The sequence below is a fragment of the Rhinatrema bivittatum genome, chromosome 5 (genome assembly GCF_901001135.1).
Source record: "Rhinatrema bivittatum chromosome 5, aRhiBiv1.1, whole genome shotgun sequence".
NCBI lineage: Eukaryota > Metazoa > Chordata > Amphibia > Gymnophiona > Rhinatrematidae > Rhinatrema > Rhinatrema bivittatum.
This window is the reverse complement of record NC_042619.1, coordinates 156,805,698-156,831,480: the sequence shown is the minus strand read 5'-3', so window position 1 is coordinate 156,831,480 and position 25,783 is coordinate 156,805,698. Positions and strand designations below refer to the sequence as shown.

At 41.1% G+C, this 25,783-nt stretch overlaps 1 protein-coding gene across 1 annotated transcript in view; it reads right to left on the bottom strand.

Moving 5' to 3' along the window:
- The window catches only part of PCDH9 (protocadherin 9), a gene marked incomplete in the record, with an annotated part of 2,477,617 nt that overhangs the window by 599,952 nt on the left and 1,851,882 nt on the right, over positions 1-25,783 (bottom strand).

Genomic DNA, 25,783 nt, shown 5'->3' with positions numbered 1-25,783 from the left:
CTGGTATTTAGGATAGCCACAATGAATATGCATGAGATATATCTGCATACAATGGAAACAATGCATGCAAATCTATCTCATACATATTCATTATGGATACCGTGAAAGTCAGACATTTTGTGCCTCCTGAGGACCAGAGTTAGCTATATTTGGTCTAAAACAATGGTCTAGTATTGAAAGGATTAGTATTATCCATACAGTCCATACATATGCACACACACAAATATATATGACAATTCCAAAGTAAAGATATGTAAAGAAGTTAATTGAGATTAGAAAGCCACACTATGATACATGTTCCTGAAATAGGTTTTCACCCTTAAAGTTCAATTATGATGCCAGTAATTTGTACATGAAGTCTTTATTTCCACAGAAAAAAAAAAAGTTTTCATGAGCAAGATGATGAAACTTGACCTCAGATCCCTTTATCATGTGGCAAAAGTATTAAAATAAAATCAAAGAACTTACCCCTGGACCAATCCTCATTCTTAAACCCTCCCAAATGTCCCCCCCCCTCCAAAAAAAAAGCCCTCCAACCCTCCAAATAACCCCTTCTCCCACCCTTTCCTCAGAACTCCTGCAAATGTACTTGACAGCTTGGCTGCAGGAGCACTTCCTATGGGATCCTACCCCCAGTTGCATCATTTTCAAACTGACATTAGCTAACTCCAGAAATTTTTTGTGCCCCCATCACATGAAAACGACACTCCTAGGGAGGGAGCCTGTAGAAGGTGTTTCTGCCAGGGCTATCAAGGATATTTCTAGGAGTCCTGAGGGGTGGAAGAGGGGATCCAGGAAAGGTGGAAAGCAAGGGGGTAGGGCTTAAGAATGCAGAGTGGAGACAGGTGCAATTCCTTTGATTTTTTTTTTTTTTTTACTTTCACCACTTGAGGATGTAGAAAGGTGGGGGCTCCCAATAAATGCCTAGAAATGTACTCATTCGAGGCAGGGGAGAGTTCTGGAGCCAGCTAGTCTCTTTAACGCAAGATCCCAGGAGCATTTAGATATGCATTCGTGTTCTGATGCCCCAAGAAAAAGTTAACTATAACTTTTGAGCTCAAATAATGCAGCTTGCAACCTTTAATACAAGACATGTTGTTTGATTTGCACTCATTTGCATATATGTCAGTTCATTAACATTTCTACATTGTTTTCATTCCACATGTTATCTGTGCATTAATGCTTTTAACAGATGATAAACACTGTTTACTGTGCATTAATGCACTTTAGTAAATGACCCACTTGGACTGAAGCCCTCTGGGGTCAGGGTAAATACCATTTGTACCTGAATACAACCTGCCCTGAGCTACCTAATGAAAACATGTGAGCTAAATCTCAAAACAAAATAAATTATCTATTTTTGTTTCCACATATTTTATGAAGATGCAAAATCAGCTATTATCTTTCCTTTGGAATTCTGTTTTTTTTTAATGTTGAAAGAACTCTTTCACTTATAAGCAAGGTCCCCCAGTTTGCAGAGGCAGCTCATAGATTCTGCAAAAAGAATTATAAAATCCTGCAGCAAAATTTTTGAAATGTCCCTGGTAAATCCATGGCACATGTGTATAACCACTTTTTATATTGTCTGTTTTCTTTTGCTCAATAAAAGTAAGCTTCCAACCTCTTATGTGAAATTTATTTTGTTCTTTTTTCTTAGGCATTTCTTGAACGAAGGATATAGAATCTTAATGATTGGTATAGGGAAGGGAGCAAGGGGAATTGGCATGGGGATAGAATTTCAAGGATGGGAAAGGAGGATGGAGGATGGAGGATAGGGGAAGAAAGTAGAATTAGAAATGGGGGAAGTAGGGGCAAGATGGCCGCCGAGCTGTTAGCCTGCGAGAGACGCCGGAGGGGAAAGCTACCGAATATTTCTTCTTAAACCTTATTTACCTTATAATTCCGCACACAAAAAGAAAGGGACGACTGAGAGGTGAGATTGCTGCCTGGCCTTCAGAAGACTCACGACAGCCACAGATCTCCAGCTTCTTTGCGGGTATTCCACCATCAACAAACCCAGGAAGTTTGGTCGCTGGGGGAGCAGCTTCTGAACATGAGCCACCCCCTTGACCCTCGATACAACCTTAAGCCCCAGATCACCGAGGAAACCAGCCCACCCCGGAGACATCGAGATACCTAGCCCTGGCTCAGTGGAGGCAGGAGTGGCCATGGTAATGGCCTGGGACAAAACTCTTAATACCAAACGAACTGGAGCCATGAGTGCCAGCGTTGTACATCAGCTGGGGGTGAAGAACCCAGGAGAGGAAGGTGAAATGGAGAGTTCAGCGATGGCTTCCTCACCGTTGGCTCTAGAGACTTTTGCCCTACCAACGAACGGTTCCAGGTACGGGGGAGAGTTTGGGAACTGTGGAAGAGGAGGGAATGGATCGACTGAGAATGCTCTCTCATTCCCCATTAACAGCCAAATCTAATGTAGTTACCCTTGAAGGGATTTGGACAATGTTTAGCTCTATTGAGAGCTCCATAAAAATTCTCTGTGGCAATAGTGGAGATAAAAAATCAAGCGACTGCAAACAATAATTTGATATCTACCTACATAAAAGAACTAGATGAATTGGATAAAAGAATGACATTAATCGAGAATAAGCAAATTAAATTAATAGAATCTGAGGGTAATACAGTTAAAAGGTTGGAGACAATAGAAAATGCCTTACGAGCTCATACTCTTCGGATTTTGAACTTTCCATTATTGAGATTAATCTTCCCATTGGATTTATTCAAAATGTATATGATGCAAGTTCTCAAGATCCCAGAAAATGCTCTACCAGTTGTTGTAAAAGCATATTATTTGCAACAATGATCACAAAATAATGAACAAGAACAATCCCTGAATGTAACAAATTTGCTAGAAATGTCATCAGATTTGTAGATAAATATGCGCAGATCAATGTTAATGTCGTTCGCTTTTCTCTCTGAAAGAAATCATGTGATGCATTTATTCTTTAGGAATAGACAATCTTCTTTCTATGGCAGCCCCATATGGATCTTTCCTGATGTGGTTAAACCCACTCAAGTTAGTAGAAAATAATTTATCAGGCTGCGTCCTGAGAAATTGAAGTTGGGAGCGCGATTTGTTTTGAAATATCCCTGTAAGGCCTGCATTAGATATTTAAATGAAAATTATGGTTTTCTTGATCCTATTCAGTTGAGATCATTCTTAGCAGCTAGGACCACTCTTATGGCTCCCACAGTCCCGGTGTGAAATAGTGTATAGATGGTAACACCTTGGCGAGTCTATCATTATGTTAGAATGAATTTATATTGCAATGTGGATGCTCCAATGTGCCCCTAATTACAAAATATTATTTTTCTTATAATTTAAATATCATACAATATGGTATAATATACTTGCTTTATGCATTTACTGTCTAAATTTATTTGATATTGAATTTTCTGTATAGGAATATTTATTTCTTGTAAATTTTCAGAATTGAAAAAAAAATAGAAATGGGGAAGTAGAGAGTAAGGGAGGGGGAGAAGAATCAGAGATAGGGTGAAGGTTCTGTGAGAGAGGGAGGATTACAGGATGTGAGATCAGGGACCAGAGAGAGAAAATGAAAAGAACCACAGTCAGGGGTAGGGAGGTTCCTTGCTCTCAGATCTCGTCAACTGTCATAGATCCCTTCTCTCTTACACTTGACCTCCTTTGGTGCTCTCACATGCCCCAGCATCAATACCATCTCTCACTACTTGCCAGCCAATACATCTATATTATTTCTCTCACACACACACACACACACACACACTCACTCACACACACTCTCCTATCCCTCACACAGAAACACCAATGCCCATCCTTCTCCTCTTTTACACAAACACATCCATCCTTTATGAACCTCTACTCACTGTATATCCATTAGGGATGTGAATCGTGTCCTCGATCGTCTTAACGATCGATTTCGGCTGGGAGGGGGAGGGAATCGTATTGTTGCCGTTTGGGGGGGTAAAATATCGTGAAAAATCGTGAAAAATCGTTAAAAAATCGAAAAAAATCGAAAAATCGAAAAACCGGCACATTAAAACCCCCTAAAACCCACCCCCGACCCTTTAAATTAAATCCCCCACCCCCAAATAACTTAAATAACCTGCGGGTCCAGCGGCGGTCCGGAACGGCAGCGGTCCGGAACGGGCTCCTGCTCCTGCATCTTGTCATCTTCGGCCGGCGCCATTTTCCAAAATGGCGGCGGCCATAGACGAAAAAGATTGGACGGCAGGAGGTCCTTCCGGACCCCCGCTGGACTTTTGGCAAGTCTCGTGGGGGTCAGGAGGCCCCCCACAAGCTGGCCAAAAGTTCCTGGAGGTCCAGCGGGGGTCAGGGAGCGATTTCCCGCCGCGAATCGTTTTCGTACGGAAAATGGCGCCGGCAGGAGATCGACTGCAGGAGGTCGTTCAGCGAGGCGCCGGAACCCTCGCTGAACGACCTCCTGCAGTCGATCTCCTGCCGGCGCCATTTTCCGTACGAAAACGATTCGCGGCGGGAAATCGCTCCCTGACCCCCGCTGGACCTCCAGGAACTTTTGGCCAGCTTGTGGGGGGGCCTCCTGACCCCCACGAGACTTGCCAAAAGTCCAGCGGGGGGCCGGAAGGACCTCCTGCCGTCCAATCTTTTTCGTCTATGGCCGCCGCCATTTTTCGGCGCCATTTTGGAAAATGGCGCCGGCCGAAGACGACAAGATGCAGGAGCAGGAGCCCGTTCCGGACCGCTGCCGTTCCGGACCGCCGCTGGACCCGCAGGTTATTTAAGTTATTTGGGGGGGGTTCGGGAGGGTGGGGGATTTAATTTAAAGGGTCGGGGGTGGGTTTTAGTGGGTTTTAGTGTGCCGGCTCACGATTCTAACGATTTATAACGATAAATCGTTAGAATCTGTATTGTATTGTGTTCCATAACGGTTTAAGACGATATTAAAATTATCGGACGATAATTTTAATCGTCCTAAAACGATTCACATCCCTAATATCCATTCTTTCACCCGTCGCCCTCCACAGATACATCTTTTCTACCCCTCACTCTCATAAAACCACCATCTGTATGCCTGCTCCTTTTATGCATGCACACACATACCCCTCCACTCGCCCCCACATGCCTCCTCACTAAAATAAAGACACCCCTTTACTATGCCTACCACATCTCTCTCACATACATACCCCTATCGTTCTTTCTCAAATATACTCATAGCCTGTCTACCCCTCTTTCTCTCACATATCCCAGAGTCACTTCCTGGATAAATCCCCTCTCACTCACTTCTTCAGCCATCTCTATCACTCCACAGCCAGTTCTATCACACCTTCACCCACTAGGTCACCTCTTACTTTCTCATGGTCCCCCTGATTCAATCACTTCTACTATTTCCTCATCAATTCATCATCTCCTCTCTTTCCCCCAATTTACTTATTTAATCTCTTCTTCCCACTATTGTACTGCCTTTCATCCTGATTCTAACATCCCTCATTCTGCAAGATCTAACTCCATTTTCCCTGCCAGTCCTCCTTGCAACAATCTAAGGGGGTTATTTTGTAAGGATTTATCATGTGCGTTAGGGCCTATCACATGCGAAAAGGGCGCATTGGCCCGCATCTAGGGACATGGCCGTTTTATAATTTGCATGCATGTTATAAAATAGCCTGGCTGCACACACATGTGCATCAAATTTAAAGTGGGTGCGCGCAAATGGACTTATCCTGCTTCATCCACATAAGTCTGGGGATTTTAAAAGGGCCATTGCCAGTTTACCAGTTTGTCCATCAATTCACCCAGTTAACAGCTAGGTCCTTCAAACTTCCCCTGGTTTGATAACCTACACCACCCCCCCACCCCCCCCCCCCCCCCCCCCGTGTTACCCCAGAACCTTTAAACTCCTCGGAAATGGTTTTATAACTTACATGTCATTCATAGCAGAAGTAAAGTGACGCAGCAGAGGACATCGGCGTGCCGGGATGCACACGTATTTACATGGGCATCTATTTCCCAGGCCCTTATACACCCATTCCCCATCCCTTTTTGGAAACTTTTCAGATATGTGCACAATGGATTTTAAGTGCGTATCTGGGCACTTATTAAAATATGGCCAGCGTGTGCGAGCCCAATTTCTTTGTGCATCCCCTAATTGATACGCACACTGGGCCTTTAAAATTCACCTTTAAATTGGCAGCAAGAGGAGAGTGGTGGTGCCTCACACTATCTTCTCCTCCTCTGCTGCCTGAATCCTGACTGTTTTTTTCCCGCTGTAAAAATAAATGTTTTCATGAGCCATGAAAATGAAGGCTTGACTGCAGATCCTTTCAGTGTGACCTATTTGCCTCCTGCTTCAATCATATATGGGCCCACTTTGTGAAACAGATCAGATAAATGAGGGAGCACTTTGGTGGGTTGAAATTGTAAGCAGAATAAAATAAAATGGAGACAAAACTTGAATCATGAAGGACATCATGGTCCAATATGGTTCAAGGCATCAGTCAGGTCTCAGCTAGCAGGAGGACATAGCCCGAGCCACCAGTCCTCTCCTCCTGGCTGCTGGATCAGGGAAGAAAGTGTCATTCAGCCAGCCATCCTCTGGCACCCATGATTCTGTGGAGACCATTAAATTTTTAGGGCAACAGCTGGATTATTTAGCCCTTGCCTATACAGCAGAATAGCAGATGACCAGAGGCCCTGATTATAAAGTTTGGACATCTTGTTGCTTTATTAACGAGGCAGCCTGTATACCAAGCATTTTTCCCATAGTTTCAAAATGGAAAAAAAATGCTTTAATAAATCTGGCCATAGCTGTCTATTATCTTGTAGCACAAGATATCTCTATCTTTCCTGCAAATAGCCACGGGTTAAAAAAAACAAACAAGAAAAATGATTAAATATAAAATGATAACATAAAAGAAACATGCACAAAAGACTTGTGGGCTTTGCACAGCAATCCCACTAGATGGCACCACTGTAGGGAACATATTTCCTTATGCCCTTATCTCTGTGTCAAAAGAAATATCTTATTTACATTTTCTATTGTATTGATACCAAGCACTATGCTGAATTGATAATCAATCTCTGCATCAGGGATGGGGAAGCCATCTCAAAGTAACTTCAAGTTACATGTGAATTAGTGAAGGAAGTATAGAGATGGGAAGAGGCAGCTCAGTTTATCTGAATTGGGACAATCTATATCCCAGTGTGAACCAGGTTTCATCCCAACTGGTTTGTTTTCATGTTGGCTCATTTTCACTCAACTTAGAGTCCCCTATTTTTGTGTGGCTTGTGATAATGGTTGCTCATGGGCAGAATATTCATTTAGATCTACAAGTTAGTGCAGAGATTCAGAAGCGAGGAGGCAGAGCTCTGAGCCCATGATACATCTTCTTGCTCCCCCTACTGCCAGCTGAGGGACAACGTAAAAACAACTTAAGAAATATAAACTAGGGCCAACTGAAGCCAGCCAGAAAGTTTAGATTTAAATGACAGTTGGATTAAAGCTGGTTCAGAAATCTGAACAGAATGTTAAGGTGATCAGGCCTAATATAAGCAGATTTATTTGGCCCATTATTAATACAACATACATGCAAAGTCCCAAAACTCAGGGTGACAGTTAACTATACAATTAGCAACTACTGAAAACCTGTGTCACTCTAGAATAGTCCCTTCACATCCAAAAAAAAAAAAAAAAAGAATCCAGAGTACTGGGAGGCATTTTAAGAATGAACAGTTTTCAAAGTGACTTTTATTTCTTTAAAAGCCTTCATTTTGTAATTTATCTATTGCTGGTGAACTAAGTTACATTCCATTGATAACAGTACGTTGTCTGAGAAAGGACTGGCCAAAGAACAATATGTGGTAATGTAAAGGAGTCAATAATAATGTTGTATTAGCTGACACCTGGAGGGGTTATGGGCAGGCTGCTGAGATTTGATGGGCTGTGCTGAGGCTGGGTGCGGATGGCCCCTATAAATTGCCAACCCACCCCAGCCTCAGCATAGCCTACCCTCCAAGCCTTGGTACAACCTACTTAGCCTCATCACAGCCTGTCCTTCCTCCCTCCCTCCCTCTCCACTTGACAGCCCCAGGAGCAGCACAGCCACCCATAAAAATTCCCTGGAGGCTCCTATTTATTATAATCTACCCCTCCATCTCCAGCACAGACTGCCAAAACTCCATAACCTGCTCTTACCCCTCCAGTCCCAGAACATTCTGCCTTCACCTCTGCAGTACCAGCTCCAGCATAGCCTGCCCTCACCCCCAACAGCAGCTTCAGCACAGACTGCACTCCCCCAGCCACATCACAACCAGCCCCTCCTAGGCTCCATCCCTCAGCCACATCACAGCTTGCCCTCCCCAGATTGAGCCCCTCCCCATCAGCCCAAGCCCATCCACTCTAGCCTCCAGATACATAACTCAGTGTCTGCAGCTAGGAGCTCTTTATTTTATTTTCATGTTATTTATTTAAAATAATTTATATACCGCAAATTAGGCAGAAATCTATCTAGCTAAGCGGTTTACAAAAAGATAAACTTACATAGTAAAAATAAACATTTAAAACAAAAACAATTTACATCAAATTACTACACCTCCGGAAAAACAGGGGACGATGCAATACATTGTTCTCAAGCCGAGCGCACTGTATGTCCCACAGTTTGACATGGGTTGTATAGGTGCTAACTAATCCCTTTATGCAATAAGGGGATTAGCGCCTCTACAACACACGACCAACATGGAGTAAATCTAGTACAGCTCATCACATGCAAATGCAGGTGAATGAGGCTATTAGGCATTCACTCCGATGCAAAAAAAAAAAAAAGAAAAAAAGTGTGTCTAGGACACACATTTAGAAACATAGAAACAGAAATGACGGCAGAAGAAGACCAAACAGCCCATCCAGTCTGCCCAGCAAGTTTTGCACTTTTTTTTCCTCATACTTAGCAATCAGAAATTAAGGCCTGCCTGGAGCAGGTGTTAATAGCTGAGCGCTCTTAAAACTAGTACAGAAAAGTAGAAAAAACTGAATTTCTCTACTACCTCCTACTTAAAATTGTTGTGATATTAAGTAGGAGGAAAAACAAAACAAAATAAAGTTAAAAAAACCAATAAAAAACCACCAGCAGTCAGGTGCAGGAAATGGACACTCAACTGACTCTGCGTCCTTTTTCCTAACTGCTGGACGGCCAAAACAGATCGGGTTCTCATTAGCAATAGGGGCGTGCAAGCGACCCTAGCGCCTCCTTGCTAATGCGACCCCCCTAATTTAAATATTGCATGGCGCCCCCAGGGGGGTCGCCTGGGGGCATGTTAAAAACTCAGGCGCTGACTGTTCTGCTTTCTGCGCATATTGGGGTCGATTTTTAAGAAGCGTGCACAAATGTACACCCGATTTTATAACATGAGCGCATATCCCTAATTTGCAGGGATTGATTTGTCCTCCTGTATCATCTCTCCAAAGACAGGTTATTTTCAAATAACTAACAAGAATATAACTGGCCCCTCTTAAATCCATCCCCCCTTTCATTTTTCTGTTTTCTTTAAAGGGAAAATGAGGGCTGCTATCAGTAGAGACAGATCTTAATATAGCCTAGCCACAGAATAGTTCAATTTACAAAACATACAGATAAATCTTCTGGATCTTCAACCTTAAAGTTCCAAACATCTTTTTTTACAATTTTAATTTCTAAACCATTTTTGTTTCAATACTAGCACAAACTGATTTACTCCCTAAATTATATAATAAATCACAAAAAAGTCATTAATAAGTGAATTTTAAAAGCCCAACATACACATTAATTAAGGGATGCTTAACTTTAATACATTTGTTCTCAATTTGGCAAAAATACAATTCATTGAGATTCATAGCCCTCATGCATCCCCACAAGATTTGTCTATAACTCTTGATAATTTTGTCTTTGCCATCAATACTCAAACTAAAAGCTTAGGTGTGAACCTTGATAGCCCTTTATCTTTTTCGTCCACAAATTAAATTTGCCATTTCACATGCTTCTTCACACTCCTGATTTTTATACAGTTTTACAGGCCAATAGTTGATGATGGGAAAAATAGAGAAAAAAGCAAACAGAATGTTGGGAATTATTAGAAAGGGAATGGTGAATAAAACGGAAAATGTCATAATGCCTCTGTATGGCTCCATGGTGAGACCGCACCTTGAATACTGTGTACAATTCTGGTCGCCGCATCTCAAAAAATATATAGTTGCGATGGTGAAGGTAAAAGAGAAGGGCGACTGAAATGATAAAGGGGGTGGAATAGCTTCCCTATGAGGAAAGACTAAAGAGGTTAGGATTTTTCAGCTTGAAGAAGCGATGGCTGAGGGGGGGGATATGATAGAGGTGTTTAAAATCATGAGAGGTCTAGAATGGGTAAATGTGAATCAGTTATTTACTGTTTCAGATAATAGAAGGACTAGGGTGCACTCCATGAAGTTAGCATGTGGCACATTTAAAACTAATCGGAGAACATTTTTTTTTCACTCCACGCACAATTAAACTCTGGAATTTGTTGCCAGGGGATATGGTTAGTGCAGTTAGTGTAGCTGGGTTTAAAAAAGGATTGGATAAGTTCTTGGAGAAGTCCATTACCTGCTATTAATTAAGTTGACTTAGAAAATAGCCACTGCTATGACTAGCAACAGTAAAATGGGATAGACTTAGTTTTTTAGGAACTTGCCAGGTTCTTATGGCCTGGATTGGCTACTTTTGGAGACAGGATGTTGGGCTTGATGGACACTTGGTCTGACCCAGCATGGCATGTTCTTATGACCTATCACTTAACTGGGTGAACTGGGGACAAACTGGTAAAATTGGGATTTGCTTTGGCACACATCCCTTTTAAAATTCTGTGATTTATGTGGTAGAAGCAGGATTTGTGCGCCCATGCATGTGCCCACTTAAAATTTGGCACACACGTGTGTGTGGCCAGTAGAGATATGAATCGGAACCGGAATCGGTTCCGATTCCGGGTTTGGGACTATCGGGAAATTTTTTGTGTGCTGTCCGATCGTTTTTTTTTTTTTTAATCGGCTACACCCGAGCCGATAAACAAAAAAACCACCCCGACCTTTTAAAACATATCCTTTAGCTTCCCCCACCCTCCTGACCCCCCAAAAACTTTTTAAAATTACATGGTGGTCCAGTGGGAGTCCCAGGAGCGATTTCCCATTCTCGGGCCGTCGGCTGCCACTATTCAAAATGGCGCCGATGGCCCTTTGCCCTTAGCATGTGACAGGGTATCCGTTCCATTGGCCGGTCCCTGTCACATGGTAGGAGCAATGGATGGCCCGCACCATCTTTAAAAATGGCCATTTTGATTAGTGGCAGCCAACAACCCGCAAGCGGGAGATCACTCCTGGGACCCCCACTGGACCACCAGTTACTTTTAAAAAGTTTGGGGGGGGGTCGGGAGGGTGGTGGAAGCTAAAGGATGTGTTTTAAAGGGTCGGGGTGGGTTTAGGGGTTGTTTTTGTGTGCCATTTTTCCCGCCCTCCCCCAAAATGATAAGAGAACCCCACAACCAATTTTGTGGGGTTTTCCTATCGGTTTCGGGGAACCCCTGATTTCTGACGAGTTTGAAAATATCGTACGATATTTTCAATCGTCAGAAAAACAATTCACATCCCTAGTGGCCAGGCTATTTTATAACATGCATGCATTTGTGTGTCCGCATGCCAGTTTGAAAGTTACGATCCCTGAGAACTGTTAAACATAATGGAAAAAGGTAGACACCATCCTTTTTAACCAGGATAATACTTTAATCTGCAAGCTATAAAGACATTCAAATTCCCTTCTCGCAGGTAAAAAAAACCAAACCCATCACAAGTACCTTTAAACAAACTGAAATGAAGTGAAAGAAGCTGTCATTTCAAAAACATTTCCCTGAATCCCATGTTCTTTTTCTATTCAATGTGAAAAGATAAGTATTACAAAGAGACAAGCAGGAAGGGTAACAACAATCAAGCAGTGTGAAGAAGCGAAAAGTCCATGGGTACCTGTTCCCTATAGACTTTATGCAAATTGTCAAAGGAAAAATAATTTCCTTTGAAAACTGAGTCAGGAAAAGTAGATGGACAGACCAGAAGTACATGCACAGACCTGGGACTGTTATTAGCTCATAAATTATGAAGCGGCAAAAGTATTTTTCGTAAGTGCTAACACCTCCCCACCCCACACCCCTGCGGATGCCCCTCCTATCAGTGCATAAAGTTACACATGTAGTAGCACATTTACCTGCAGATAGGCAAGGCAATTTTCCAAGTGTTTTACCAGTGGAAAAGTCTTTGAAAATTCCTCTCCAAGTCTTTAACTCAAGGATTTCACTAATAGCCATGGAAAGGTTCTCTTTAGTTGTGAGTGCCATGATCTGGAAAAAAATGCATATGCACTTTTGTGATATATATGTATGTGATATATAAGTATGTGTGTGTGTGTTTACTGTTTAAGTGAATACACCTTGTGTAAGAGACAGAATCCATGGCAACTGATCATTTCATTGTTACTTCGACTGCACAGACAGTAGGTTAAATTCTGAATGATTCTTTGTACAATATTTAAGCAGCAAATCTTATTGACAGGACATTTTCTGACAGTAAATATCCAGTTTGAAGAAAATGAAGGCAGTAAATATCCGATTTGAAAAAAAACGATAGGTATGTAACCCAAAAAAGTCATTGTATAATGGTATATTCTCTGTCCGGGCTTGTTCTTTTTCATATAAACTACAAAAAAAAAAAAAATGGAGGTTGATATTCAAAGGGTTTGTCCAGCTAATTTTTGGAGGTAGCCAGACAACACTCAAGATTTCTATATCCCCATCACCTCAACTCCCTGGATACACTGGGGTAGATTTTCAGACATACATGCCGGCGTACATGTGCACACGCTACCCAGCACTCACACATGTATGCCCGATTTTATAACATGAGCGCGCAGGTGCACGCATGTTATTAAAATTGGGGGTGGACACTAGTGCACCTTGCATGTGCCAATGCCCGCGGGCTTCCCCCTAAACTAACCTTCTCACCCCTTCCCCTAACCTTTCCCCCCAGCCCTAACCTAACCCTCCCAAAAAATGTTTGTCTCACCTTTTGCGTGCGCCAGCAGCCTACCGGCACGCGATCCTCTGACACAGTGGCAAATGGATGCTGTGCCAGAGGCCTCTGGCCCCGCTCCTGCCCCACCCCAGACCCAGACCCGTAGCTTTGCGCGCGTCACCGGGCCTTTATAAAATAGGCCCGGTGTGCGAAATCCACTGGATTTACGCACATAGAGCTTTTAAAATCTGGTCCATTATGTCCAAGCAACTGGCTGCTTGCACAAACTTTGCCGAAGTAAAAAAAAAAAAAAAAAGATAGTGCGGTGTTTTCTAGGGGAATGGATTCACTTTGTCTGGATAGCGATGCTATTCAGATCCCGTCCGATGAATGCATCTGTGCTAAATTTATCCAGATAAAGTTATCAGGGTAAAGTAATCTGAATACATTTATCCCAGTAAGTTTATTTTTTTTTAAGACTTTGGAAAGATTTTTTTCAATGATAACTTTTTCCAAAAGTGAAATAGTTCACATGAAAATCCTGAACAGTTATGTCAATGAAAGAGAACATTTTCTAGGGAGATTACCTTCCTACTAAATCAGGTAGCTTGGAATCTAATTGTTCTTTCACTTGGGATGGAATAGCCTGTTTGGGCTGTTCTTAACTTTACACCGAAACAGTTTCTGACATTCATTTCAAATAGGGATTCAGCATTCGTTAAGTTGCATAAACATTATATAAAACTTCCATGCAAACAGATCTTTTTCTGGGTAACATAACCAGGTGCATTAAGAAAGCAAATGTCTGTGTTTACCAATTTTTAGGGGAATCTGGCATCTCAATTAATCAGGAAACATATGCCGTAAAATGAAGTAGACATTTTAGAGAATTCTCTTTAGATATGGATAATATTTGAGGGTTTTTTTTTTTTTATTTTTGTACTGTAATCAAAAACAACACTCATTTTCTAATTATTACCAGCTGGACAGATTTTTCCTGATTGTGACTGCATATTTCTTAAAATTATCCTGGAAAAGGCAAGGGGAACTAGTATTAATTCTCCAATATGCTCCTGAGTTTTATCAAAATCCTCATATTTTCTGCTGTTGCACAATCAAAGAGAGGGAGGAATGATTTATTTATTAAAATAAAATTAAACCTGTGCATTTAAAATTGTCCTAATAATAGATGATGCACCAACCAAAAGCAAAGAGAAACTCAGTGACTGACCTATCACAAACACAAATGTGTCATTTCCTAAAGACAGGCATTAGACTAGTGGTGTAATACAAATTCTTGGTCCTATAATTAGAGCACTGTTCATGCCCAGCCAGAGAGCTCACTAATTATGGTAAATAATAATTAATCTCTTATTTACTTTAAAAAAATACCCATGCATTATAATATCCGTTATAAGTGTATCCCCAACATTTTTCTTAAAAATAAAAATGCATATAGTCTTCCCCCGTAATCATGCATATCTTTCGAGGCTTTAGTTAAATCACAAGTGACATATACGAGACTCTGCTGTCAACAGATGAATATGCAATCCCCTTCTCATTTAAAATGCTACACTTGTGCTTTGAATTGCCAAGTGAACCATGAACACAAAGAAGACAGGCATTATGGGGCACATTTTTTGTTGTAGGGGTCAGCTAGTACTTTGCTAAAAGCTATAATTTTCCCATTTCTGTGTGCTTGGTTGAGGTTTTTGCCATGCTCTTAGTTCAGCCTTCTATGCAGGCTTCAGTCACAAGCACAATCCCAATTCTAAAATGGGAAGACTACATACACGTGTCCTGCTTGCACTTCAAATTAGTTCTTCCTTCCTTGCCATGTTTTATGCTTTATTAATAGGGCCTACATATGCTGCAGCTTTTCTAGCATAGGCTGATGATACTGCAGATCATTTTTTCAAATCATTGTCAACTTTTTTTTATCAGGCATTTCACTGTTGTGGCTGAGGAAAGCTGTTAAAGTTAACATTCAGGGTATCTTATCTTGATTGCTGAATGGCAAGCATGTGCCTAACCATTTTTCTTCATGTTCCCAATTGATGGCAGTGCCATTAGAAAGAAATATCTGCTTTTACATTACAAGGCACAAGATTTCACTAACTGCAAGGAAGTCCATTTTTAGTTGCTGAATGGCTGGGCTAGTTAGCTGGATAAACATTAACCATCTAACAGGGGGTATTAAGTGGTGCAGCCACCTCTAGCCGATGAGAGTTAGCCACATTGGTTAAGCCAGAGGTAGCCACATAACTTATGTAGCTAACTGTGGGCCACCCTGAGAAACCTCCCACCTGCCCCAGGAACACCCCCTTCCTATCCGGCTAAATTCTAGCCAGGTAATTAGCTACCCGGCTAGAATTTAGCTGGATAAGTACTAAATTTAGCCGGGTAAACCATTTAGATGGATTTTATGTTATACATTTAAATGGCTTTTGAATATCGACCTCAAGGTTTTTTTTGACTGACATAGGGGGTCCCATAACTTAGTCTGCCTTCTGCTGCCAAAACAAAAGTCCACAGAAGATGAGATTTCTTTCCCTAGACTCTGTATTGCACATAACGCCTTTAAATAGTCCCTGAGATGTCCGACTGTTCCTGTAAAATCCAAAACTTGAAGTGAGCCAGCACACCTCCCCCGGTAAATCACAAAGTCCAAAATGTGCACTTGAATGCAAACAGACTGTCTAGAGAGCTCACAGAGCAAGGCGTTCACAGAGTGAAGGCTTCGCTCTTATTTTCTGCTCATTCAACAGAAGGATATAAGGTGCCTGTCACCTATTTTGTTCCTCCGACGCAGCCCCTCCAGCGAAACACAGACCGTGTCGGGGGACTGACTTTGATGTTAACTGCATTACTTCTTGAAGCCTTGAATAAATCTAAAGCTTTTGAATAAATGAAAACCTTTCTCTTCCTGTACCATGCTCTGCTCTCCTCTCCATTATTCAGGGCAACCTTTATTTTCCTGCTGTAATTACCCTTAACAATGCTTCACAAACAAGACATTCAATAAAATTATTTGCATGTGTTGAATGTCCCTCTCTCTTTATTCAAATGACATTTTATCGTTTCTTTCTAATTGTTCTAGCTTCCTTGTTGATTTCTGTATCAAGGATGGTGTGGCAGAGGCTGCAGGGCTTAAAGCAGAGATTCATCATATTCTCTGTGGTCAACTGTGATTCCCACTTTAAAATCTTGCATTTACTTAATTCTTACTTTTTGTCCCTCTCCTCCTAAAGGAAGAAAGCATTTAATAGGAGATGAGGCAAATCCAAATTTGACTTGCTTCCTCTAGACCAGGACTGCACTTGTTAAATTGTATATCTGAAGGCAATTTCTATCCTTTATAGCACCAGGATGCTGATTTGCACTAAAGAAACTGCATGCACAAACACGCATTATTCACCAAACAGCAGCTCATTAAGCCCATACATTTCATTAACGTTTTACAATGTCAACATTAAACCAAAAGTTAAACATCATACAGAATCATAAATTCAGGACGGCACAGCAGAGATGGTACTAGCAGCCAACTGCTTTCATTTCATTTGGATAAAAGCTTGGGTACTGGTTCCAAAGATTAATGGGCCATCAGTTCTTAATTAGACGAAGATGTGTGTTTAATTTTTTTTTTTCTCTTAGTCTGAATCCTGCTCACTCAGTTAGTATATAAGTTGGCTTTCTGTGTGTTACGTAACATTAACAGCATGAGAGATTGCTTTGGAAACATTTCCTTCAAAATTCCCCATCATTTGTGTTTTTGAGCAATTAGAAAACAAATGGACCATAGTGAGATGCAGGGGTTTTCTCCAGCAGTTTAAAAAAAAACTGTTGCTTTTGATCAGTAACTTCTGAGAACTTTGACATTTGACAAAGTTGTAAAAAAATGTGCCATCTGTGATAAAGATCCCTCTCCCCCCAAAAAATAAGAAAATAATTATTATTTGCCAGATCTGTGGTTGTTGGTGATGTTCTCTTTGCTGCCAGCTCTGACTTTCCTTAGTCTCTTGACAGAGGACTACTGCAGATATTTTGTCATTTCTTTGTTTCTATGTAAATATTACTAATTACATAGCTCTATGACCGCTTACTATAAGAAGCTGAAAATTAAAAAAAAAACCAACCACCACCTATTTAGATAGTCAGTCTCTCTTTGTATACTTTAATAAGGGCCTGCAATAGCACAAGCTTGGCATTTGATGTTATTGCACGCATGTAATTTATGCAGTAACATATGGAGCTGCATTACTGTGGCAGCATTCGGAGCCAAATGTCCACTAATGTATCACTGCTGGAATCAATTAGACGTAACCAGTTTAAAAAATATACATAAGGAAGACTGATCTTTTAAATTAGATATGGCTTTCAAATTCATAGCCTCCTTGGTAAACGAAAAGAGCATTCATTTACAATAATATTCTTAACAAAATAAATGCATGGCGGTTCTCTGTTAAGCACCATTTATGCTTTAACTCTGTACCCACTCTATCAAACAAAGCCATGCATTCCTCCATTAGCAAAACAGCTAACCAACTGTTTGCAACCTAATTCAATTAAATATGCAAAGATTATCCTAAACGCATATCAAAAAAATGTAATGCTTAATATAGCACTTAATGCCAGTTCATGCCCATCCAGAGGGAAATAACTGCTAGCAAATGCCTGGAAAAGCATCCTCCATCCCATTCTGGTCCTGGGCACAGGGGCACATTGGAAAGGCCATCAGTCATGCAAACCTCCATAGCCTCCCAGTGTTCCTGCACAGGGACAAAAGGAGAACCTTTTCAAGGCCCTTATGATTTTTCCCAAACATGGGGGCTCTTCCTGCTCACCAGTCAAGCACATGGTGAGCAGGAGGAACAGCAAGCACCAATCTCCACATGGTGTTATTGTTCAAAAACAGAGTCCCTACTGTTAAACCGATGGCAGGGGAAAACACAAAGTACAGAAACCTTACCACTGCAGTAACTCAACCCAAATCACAAAAATAGAATTCAGTCTCTCTTTTCCTTCTCACTCAAAACAGGTCAACTCTTTGGTGCAGGAACCCCTTCCACTCTGGGCACTTCCAGTACCAGTTTAATAGCTGTTATCCTTTTCCTTCAGGATCCTTGTCTCTTTCCCTCTCTCCTTTGGCGTCTCGGCTGATTGTAGCTGAATCAGTCTACGACTGTGGTAAACTTTCTTAGGCATGCTGTTCTTCCTCTGACACTCATCTCCAACCCTCTGGAAGTCCTCTTTTCCTGACAGCTTCCAATTCCACTTTGGCAGACTTTGCCAGGTAGGATGAGTCCTCTCTGGCACCTCCCAGCACATTGGTCCCCAGCTCTCAGGACCCCGGGTTCTTCAAACTTTCAGGAACTCCTATCCTAAAATCCTTCTCTTCCAAATTCCTCTGAGCCTTCTCTGTGAAGAGAAAAACCTCCTGGTACTACTCTGTGAAGAGATAGCTCCAACCCAAAAAAAACAGGCTAGTGAAAGAAAAAATAAATCCCAAAAATAAAGCTTCCACTCAAAAATTGCTATAATATATCATAACTGGACTTTGTGTATACATAAGAGAAAGGAGGAAAAGGCCTCAGAGATATATATATCTTGTTACATGAACCAAATATGTCATAACTTGTTGTAATCATTGGTCAAAAACCTCCGTTCTTCCTATAATCTCCAAATAGTGTTAATTTAATTTTATCATCTTCTTGTCACTCTTGATATCTCATGTATATTCATGAAACAAAACCAAAAACTGTCTTCACAATAAAAACTTGTCTTAACTATTCATATTCAATTTTCTTTTTATCTTTTTTTCTTTAAAAAGGGGAATAATCTTTTATGGGCCAAACCCCTGCGTTCCCCTTCAAACACGTCAAAAGTCCAAACATGAACTGCTGCTGGGAACTTATCTGTTGTATGACAATCCTCTGCGGTGCCCTTCCAACATTTGGAGTGTCCAGTCATAGACCGCCTAATGAATGTACATGAGATATTAAGAGAGACAAGAAGAAAATAAAATTAAATGAACACTGTTTGGAGATTATAGGAAGGACCGATGATTTCAACAAGTTATGACATATTTGGTTCATGTAACAAGATATATATATATATATCTGAGGCCTTTTCCTCCTTTCTCTTACATATACATGAAGTCCAGTTATGATATATTATAGTAATTTTTGAGTGGAAGCTTTATTTAAGAGATAGCTCCAACCATACTTTAGACTCTTGGATTCTCAACCTCTGCTCTGCCCCCTGCTTCATACTCTCACATCACTCCTCCCAGTGGGGAGTGGTGTTTCTTCCTAACATGCTAATGTTATGCTGACTCTGTCACACTGAGGATATTCATCCCAGTTGAAACCACATATTGCATGTTTGTAAGGGGCAGGCACATTTTTCTAAGAGCAGAAAATGGGTACTCCACTACAAACCCCCTTTCCCCCTAAAACAAAAAACAAACTGAAACTTACATTTTTTCTGTGACTTTTGTTTTTAATGTTGGAACAGATACACAAAAAGGGATTAAATTAACAGTGTGTGTCAGTTAACCATTTGTCCAATATGTGTGCATCTATTTATCTGAACATTGGAATAAAAATGAGTGATTCTTGAAATAAAACTGAATATTTTAGGGGGTCATTTATCAAAATGTGCTAAGGTGTTTTCACATGCAATAGCACTATATCTTATGGTGTGATGCTAATCTGAAAAAGATGAGGAGTTAGGGGTGGACTTACCAATTTGCAAAGTCCTATAGCTTGCATTATGGGTGGTAAGGTGTTAGCACATTTTATGATGTCACCTGAAAGGCCTGTTTTAGTAGGTGTAAAGCTCTAGGGGGGAGAGTGGGGGAGAGAGAGAGAGAGTAGCCATGATGCCCTCTCCCTAGATAGGTATTTGTATCACTATGGAAGGCCCACCGAGTAACTCGAGGTGAGGTTTAGCTATTAGTGAAGGGGTTAGGGGCCCTTTGACATTCAATGTGAGACATACGAACAAAACAGTGCTCTCTTGAGAAGATTTGATGACCCTTGGAGTGAGGAAACTTACCCAAAGATGAGATGTGTGCAATATTCTCTCCACCTAGCTTGATGTTACCCAGGTAGAGAGTCCATCAAACTAGGTGGAGAGAACATTGCACAAATATCATCTTTGGGTGAATTTCCTCTCTCCGAAGGTCATCAAATCTTCACAAGAGAGCACTATTCTGTTCGTACGTCTCACATTGAATGTCAAAGTGGCCCCTAACCCCCTACACTAATACCTAAACCTCACCTCGAGTTACTAGGTGGGCCTCCCATAGGGATACAAATACCTATCTAGGAAGAGGACACTATGGCTAGGCACTCTCTCTCCTTCTCTCTCCCTCTCTTTCAAAAATGGTCCCCAAGTGGTGTTATGCAGGAAATACAACATGTCTGGCATGTATCACAAAGTGTGAAAATGTTATTACAATTTGCACTAACTTAGCTCTTTGCATAGGTATTAGCACAAATTGTGATAAACTGTCTATTAGCACAAAACACACCCCTTTTGCTATTGCATGCGATACTTATCACATTTTGATAAATCCAGGCCTTAGTTAGCTGACATTCATTGTTCTTGCCTTTTATGTATGATTGGGTATAATGGATGAATACATAACTGTTTTTCTCTGATATCCCCAATGAAATAGAAAAGGGACAAGATACCACAATGTTTTTTATATATTGTATTTTGAACTCTGTTGACTGTAATTCAATTCTTACCTTAGGTCGAAAATGAAATAAATTTGTTTACCCAATTAAATAGTTTTAAAAAGTAAACTTTTCTCTGTTTGCTTAAATTTCCCCCCCATTTGAAATTGTCTACATGTTTATTAAATTTATTGTGTATAAAATGTCAGAACAGCAAAAATTTGGTAGAAGTTTTTTTTTTGAAAAAGCAACACCCTCCTCCTACAAACCACAAATGCTCACTGTGGATTTTATGACAATCTAAATGTAGGATGAACTGTCTCTGAAAATGAAAGAAACTCACCAAAATAACTTCACTAGAGCAGAGCTAAGTAATTCCGGACCAGGAGTGCCACAAGCAGGTCTGGTTTTCAGGATATCCACAATGAATATGCATGAAATAGATGTGCATGCATTGCTTCCATTGCATGCAAATAAGTATGTCTCATGTATATTCATTGGAGATTTCCTGAAACCAGCCCTGCATGTGGCACCCCAGAACCGGAGTTGCCTACCATTTGAACTAGAGCTTCTAGGTAAATGTTGGGTTTGATGGAATTGCATAAGTGCCTCAGAATTATAATCATTCCCCCTCTGGACAAAAAATAGCAGTTAATATAGGGTTCCGATCAAACAATAAAAAAATATCTACTATAAAAATTAGAGAACTTCTGAGTCAATCCCACATGATAGAAATCACAATTCTGATAGAGTCATGTCTCAGCTCAAACAAAAATCTGACTAAGGAGAATCTGCTTTTATAGAATTGCAAACAAATCTGGCAAATCATCTCACGAAGCAGTACAGAAAAATCTCTCCAGACTACTACCAGTAAAATCCTCTAGATGCTTTTATGATTGCAGACATTTTCCATCAAAGTATTGACAATTAAGATGATGTGACACTTTTGGCTATAGTATAGACCTGCAAGTTCACCTGTATATGATGACCTTCATAAGTAGGACATTGGGATGATATTATCTTAGCTTGATGAGACTTGTTTGCCTAACATTTAGCTAGTCTGAATTTTCTTGCAGGGTTTTTTTTTTTGGAGGGGAGATTTCATTTCTCTCCAGTCCATCAGGTTTTTGTTGATCCTTTTCATCTAAAAACAATCATTAGAACATCTAGAAAAACATGAAGACATTCCTGAATGGATAGCAGAAACCTTTTAGTATTACCAGTATATTAAAACATTTTTATGAGTTGGCTTGAGGGAAAAGAGAACTATGCAAATGTGTACAACTTGTAGAGGGCAATTTTCAGTGAGTGCGGGGTTGCATGAAGGTCCATGGTTACACCCATGGGCCTAGAAGCCTAAGACAATCCCATGGCCTGGAATGCCACCAGAATTTGTTTAACCTGCATTTGTTTGCAGATGCATACAATGGGGCAGATTTTCAAAGGGTTATGCGCGTAACTTACGCACGTAACCCTGAAAACCTGCTCCTGTGCGCACCGAGCCTATTTTGCATAGGCTCGGCAACGCGCGCAAGGCCCGGGACGCGCGTATGTCCTGGGGGTTTGAAGAAGGGGCGGGGCAGGGGGTGAGGCGCCGATCTGGGGGCGGTCCCGAGTCCTCCGGCATAGCAGCCGTGCCGGGGGATGGCACGCCGGCAGTCGGCCGGCGCGCGCAAGTTACACCTGCCAGAGGCGTAACTCCTGAAATAAAGGTAGGGGGGGATTTAGGTAGGGAGCGGGAGGAAAGTTTCCTCCGAGGCTGCTTCGATGTCAGAGCAGCCTCGGAGGGAACGGGGAAAGCCATTGGGGCTCCCCTAGGGCTTGGCGCACGCAAGGTGCACAAGTGTGCACCCCCTTGCGCACACCGACCCTGGATTTTATAACAGGCGCGCAGCTGCGCACATGCTACAAAATTGGGCGTACATTTGTGCGTGCTGGGTAGCGTGCACAAATGTAGACCGCGCACGCAGGTTATAAAACCTGCCCCAATGTGAATTAAACAATAAACAGGGATTTAAAAATAAAATCTCAACAAGTGCTTAAGCTGGTCCACCCTGAGCCAGTCCCCAGCTCTGCCCCTTTACCCTGCAAGGAGGGACATTTTCAAGGAGTGGGTCCAGAGGTAAACACTCAGTTACCTCTGGAAATATTTTTGAAAATTATCCACATGGATAACAATTTTCAAAGGCATTTACTTAGGGAAATAGATATTTACCCAGATTAAATGGCCAGACTCTTCAAATGTAACTAACAGTATGCATGACTACAAGAGTGTGTACTCTTAGTCACATTATGAAAGGAGGTATTCAGGTGGGTATACTGAGGTCAGAAGACGAGAATATCACATGCATAGGGGATTTCCAAAAGTTTCATGCATTCTGTCCCTAGCTGGTCACTCACATAAACGGCAGGTGTAAAATACACGGACGCTTTAAATATGCATAATTTGTACTTGCTTCTTTCTTATTTACAAGAGGGAAGCATTGCAGGTGCACTTGGTGCGATATGTATGAGCTAAAGTAGCCTGGATATTTTTTGCAGACAACCAGAGTTATTGGAAACTGCCCCCCCCCCCCCCCCTAATAAGAACCATCCTTCGATCAAATTGAAAATGGACAACTCTACAGAAAGAGTTTGTGGTCACGAAAGTCTCATTTGCCAATGGATAGTTAGAAATATCTCTATTACAGAAAACCAACCGATAAAGGCAGCCACCTTCACAATTACAGTTTCCATCCGTCACATACACAAAAGCCCAGTCTACATTGCAAATGTGCATACCACCACCATATATGCTCTGCCACAGAAGATAGAGATAAACAGTGTCAAGCACCAACCGAATCTTTCAAACACAAAGGCTTTAACCCGCCCATCATTTACAAGAAAATTGCATTTTCATTTTAAACACCTAGGGAGAACCTAACACAAAGCAAACAGAGGAAAAAACATCAAGTGGGTACTATTAGTAGAAATACACAGCCCACAGCTATAAAACTAATTAAAAACTATAAAAGACAGACAATTAATGTTACTACAGGATGAATCACTGACAGAAATATTCCCTACATATCCAGTTCTAGCTTTCTGGCAACCACTTAATCTAAAGCAAAAACTTGAGATGCAAGCTTCAAACAGAAATTTTAAAAAATAAAATGGTATGAACACTATAAGATACCCTGCTAATAACTGTACTGGCCCACATCAGAAGACCCTACAGTTACCCTCTCCCCCATGGAAAAATCATTCAACATAAAGAGATCACCTTCATGCTTTTCTATTAATGCAGCATATATTATCCAAAGCAAAACATTTAATAAAAAATGATATGACATTGGTGAAATGGGTCCGAAGATAAAGACAGGAATAAACCTATAGACAAAAGATAATGAACCTGTTAAGTATTAACAATGGGTGTATTATCCAGCATTAACACCTAAGCATCTGCCTCCTAAAGCAAGAATAGTAACTATATCTCAGATGTAATTAACTTTCACAGTGGCGTCCAAATTAATGTACAACTTCAGACCCCCCCTCAACCCCTCTCAAATCAGAGTCTGAGCTCATCATCCTAAAACCTCTAGTTATTAATAATTTGGGCCTCCAGGCCCCAGAACCTTGTTCCCTTACCTAATGGGTAAATGGGCCTTGTAATACCCACCTGCATATCTCCAAATGTTCTTTCAGACACCCAAAACACACTCCAGACCCCTACGTAACACATAAAAGAAGTCCCCAAATCTTTGTCAGAGGTAAGACATTTTCTCTCCTACCAGCTGTGATGCCAAATCAAAAATATTTGCTGTTGACACATTGACCAGCATGCCAGATCATATAGTTCTAAGATGGAGGCTATGGTAGAATGGTGGTAGAAGGTTTTAGGGCTCAGAGGCCCCTTTGTTGATTAGATGATAAAGTTTGAGGGTTATGGACCCAATGGCCCTTATTTGAGTTGACGGGGTGGGATGTTTCTGGCCGTTTAACTTTGGGCCTGTTATGGTAATCCTAATATTCAGAGTATGGTACTATTTTCATGCTTGCATTGTCTTTAATGCTGCTATGGCACTGCTGCTGAATTCTCCATATTATTAGTTCAATATGCAGGTCATTAATGCCTGATGCATTGTCTGTTTTAAAAACTGTGAATTAACTCATTCTACCATAATGATTATAATGTTGGTTAGAAAAGCCTTAACTAGGAGTAGGAAAGAGGCAACTACCCAGGCTTCAAAGTCCCTTGGTGGTGGATAAATGGCTGAAATTCCGTTGTGGACCAGCAGCGGATGAAAAGTCAGCTGTCCTCCCACCATCTGGGTTGGGAGAGTGAAGGGAGTGAGAGAAGAAAGATCAGAGTGAAGGAACTGGAGGAAGAGAAGAATGAGTAGAAGTGCACACAATGAATATACTTTCCTGTCTTAAGTGCTAAAACGACTAGTTATAGCTCATTGGTCCATAGACTCCCTACAGTTATAAGTTTTGCTGCTTGTTTGCCTCCCTCATTTATCTCACCTCTTTCTAAACACATCACCACCATTCTCCCATTCCTTTAATTTTACAACTTTTTTTGCAGTTTTGAAAGCAAAAACTAATGTAGTAACCAATATACTTCTATAAGCCAGGCAACATCGTCCTCAGCTTACTTTGAACTGACCTTAGGAAAGGAGTATGACTCTTCACAGCTGGTACAAAATGTATCAAGTTATCACAAATGTTTGCTGACCTTTATGTCCACTTAGAAGAAATGGAGAAACTGAGAATTTTGGCAGAGAGATACCAACTGGTCTATACAGTTTGTCCAGTTAATTACATGTGCACTGTAATGGATATATCCCAGCTGCCACATGGACAGCAGGACCTTGTGTAAGATATCAATTTTTATCCAAGATTTGTTTTTGCCATTGTTCCTCCTTTGTATGCCACCCTATTGGATAGATGAGCATGCAAGGTTTCCCTATTTAGTTCACACCCAATACTCCTCCTTCACAAAGCCTTGCAATAATCTAAATAACTACCAATACAAGAAAGGCTGTTGCTCAAACATCCAGCATTCTTGGTCCCCCTAGCCTATCT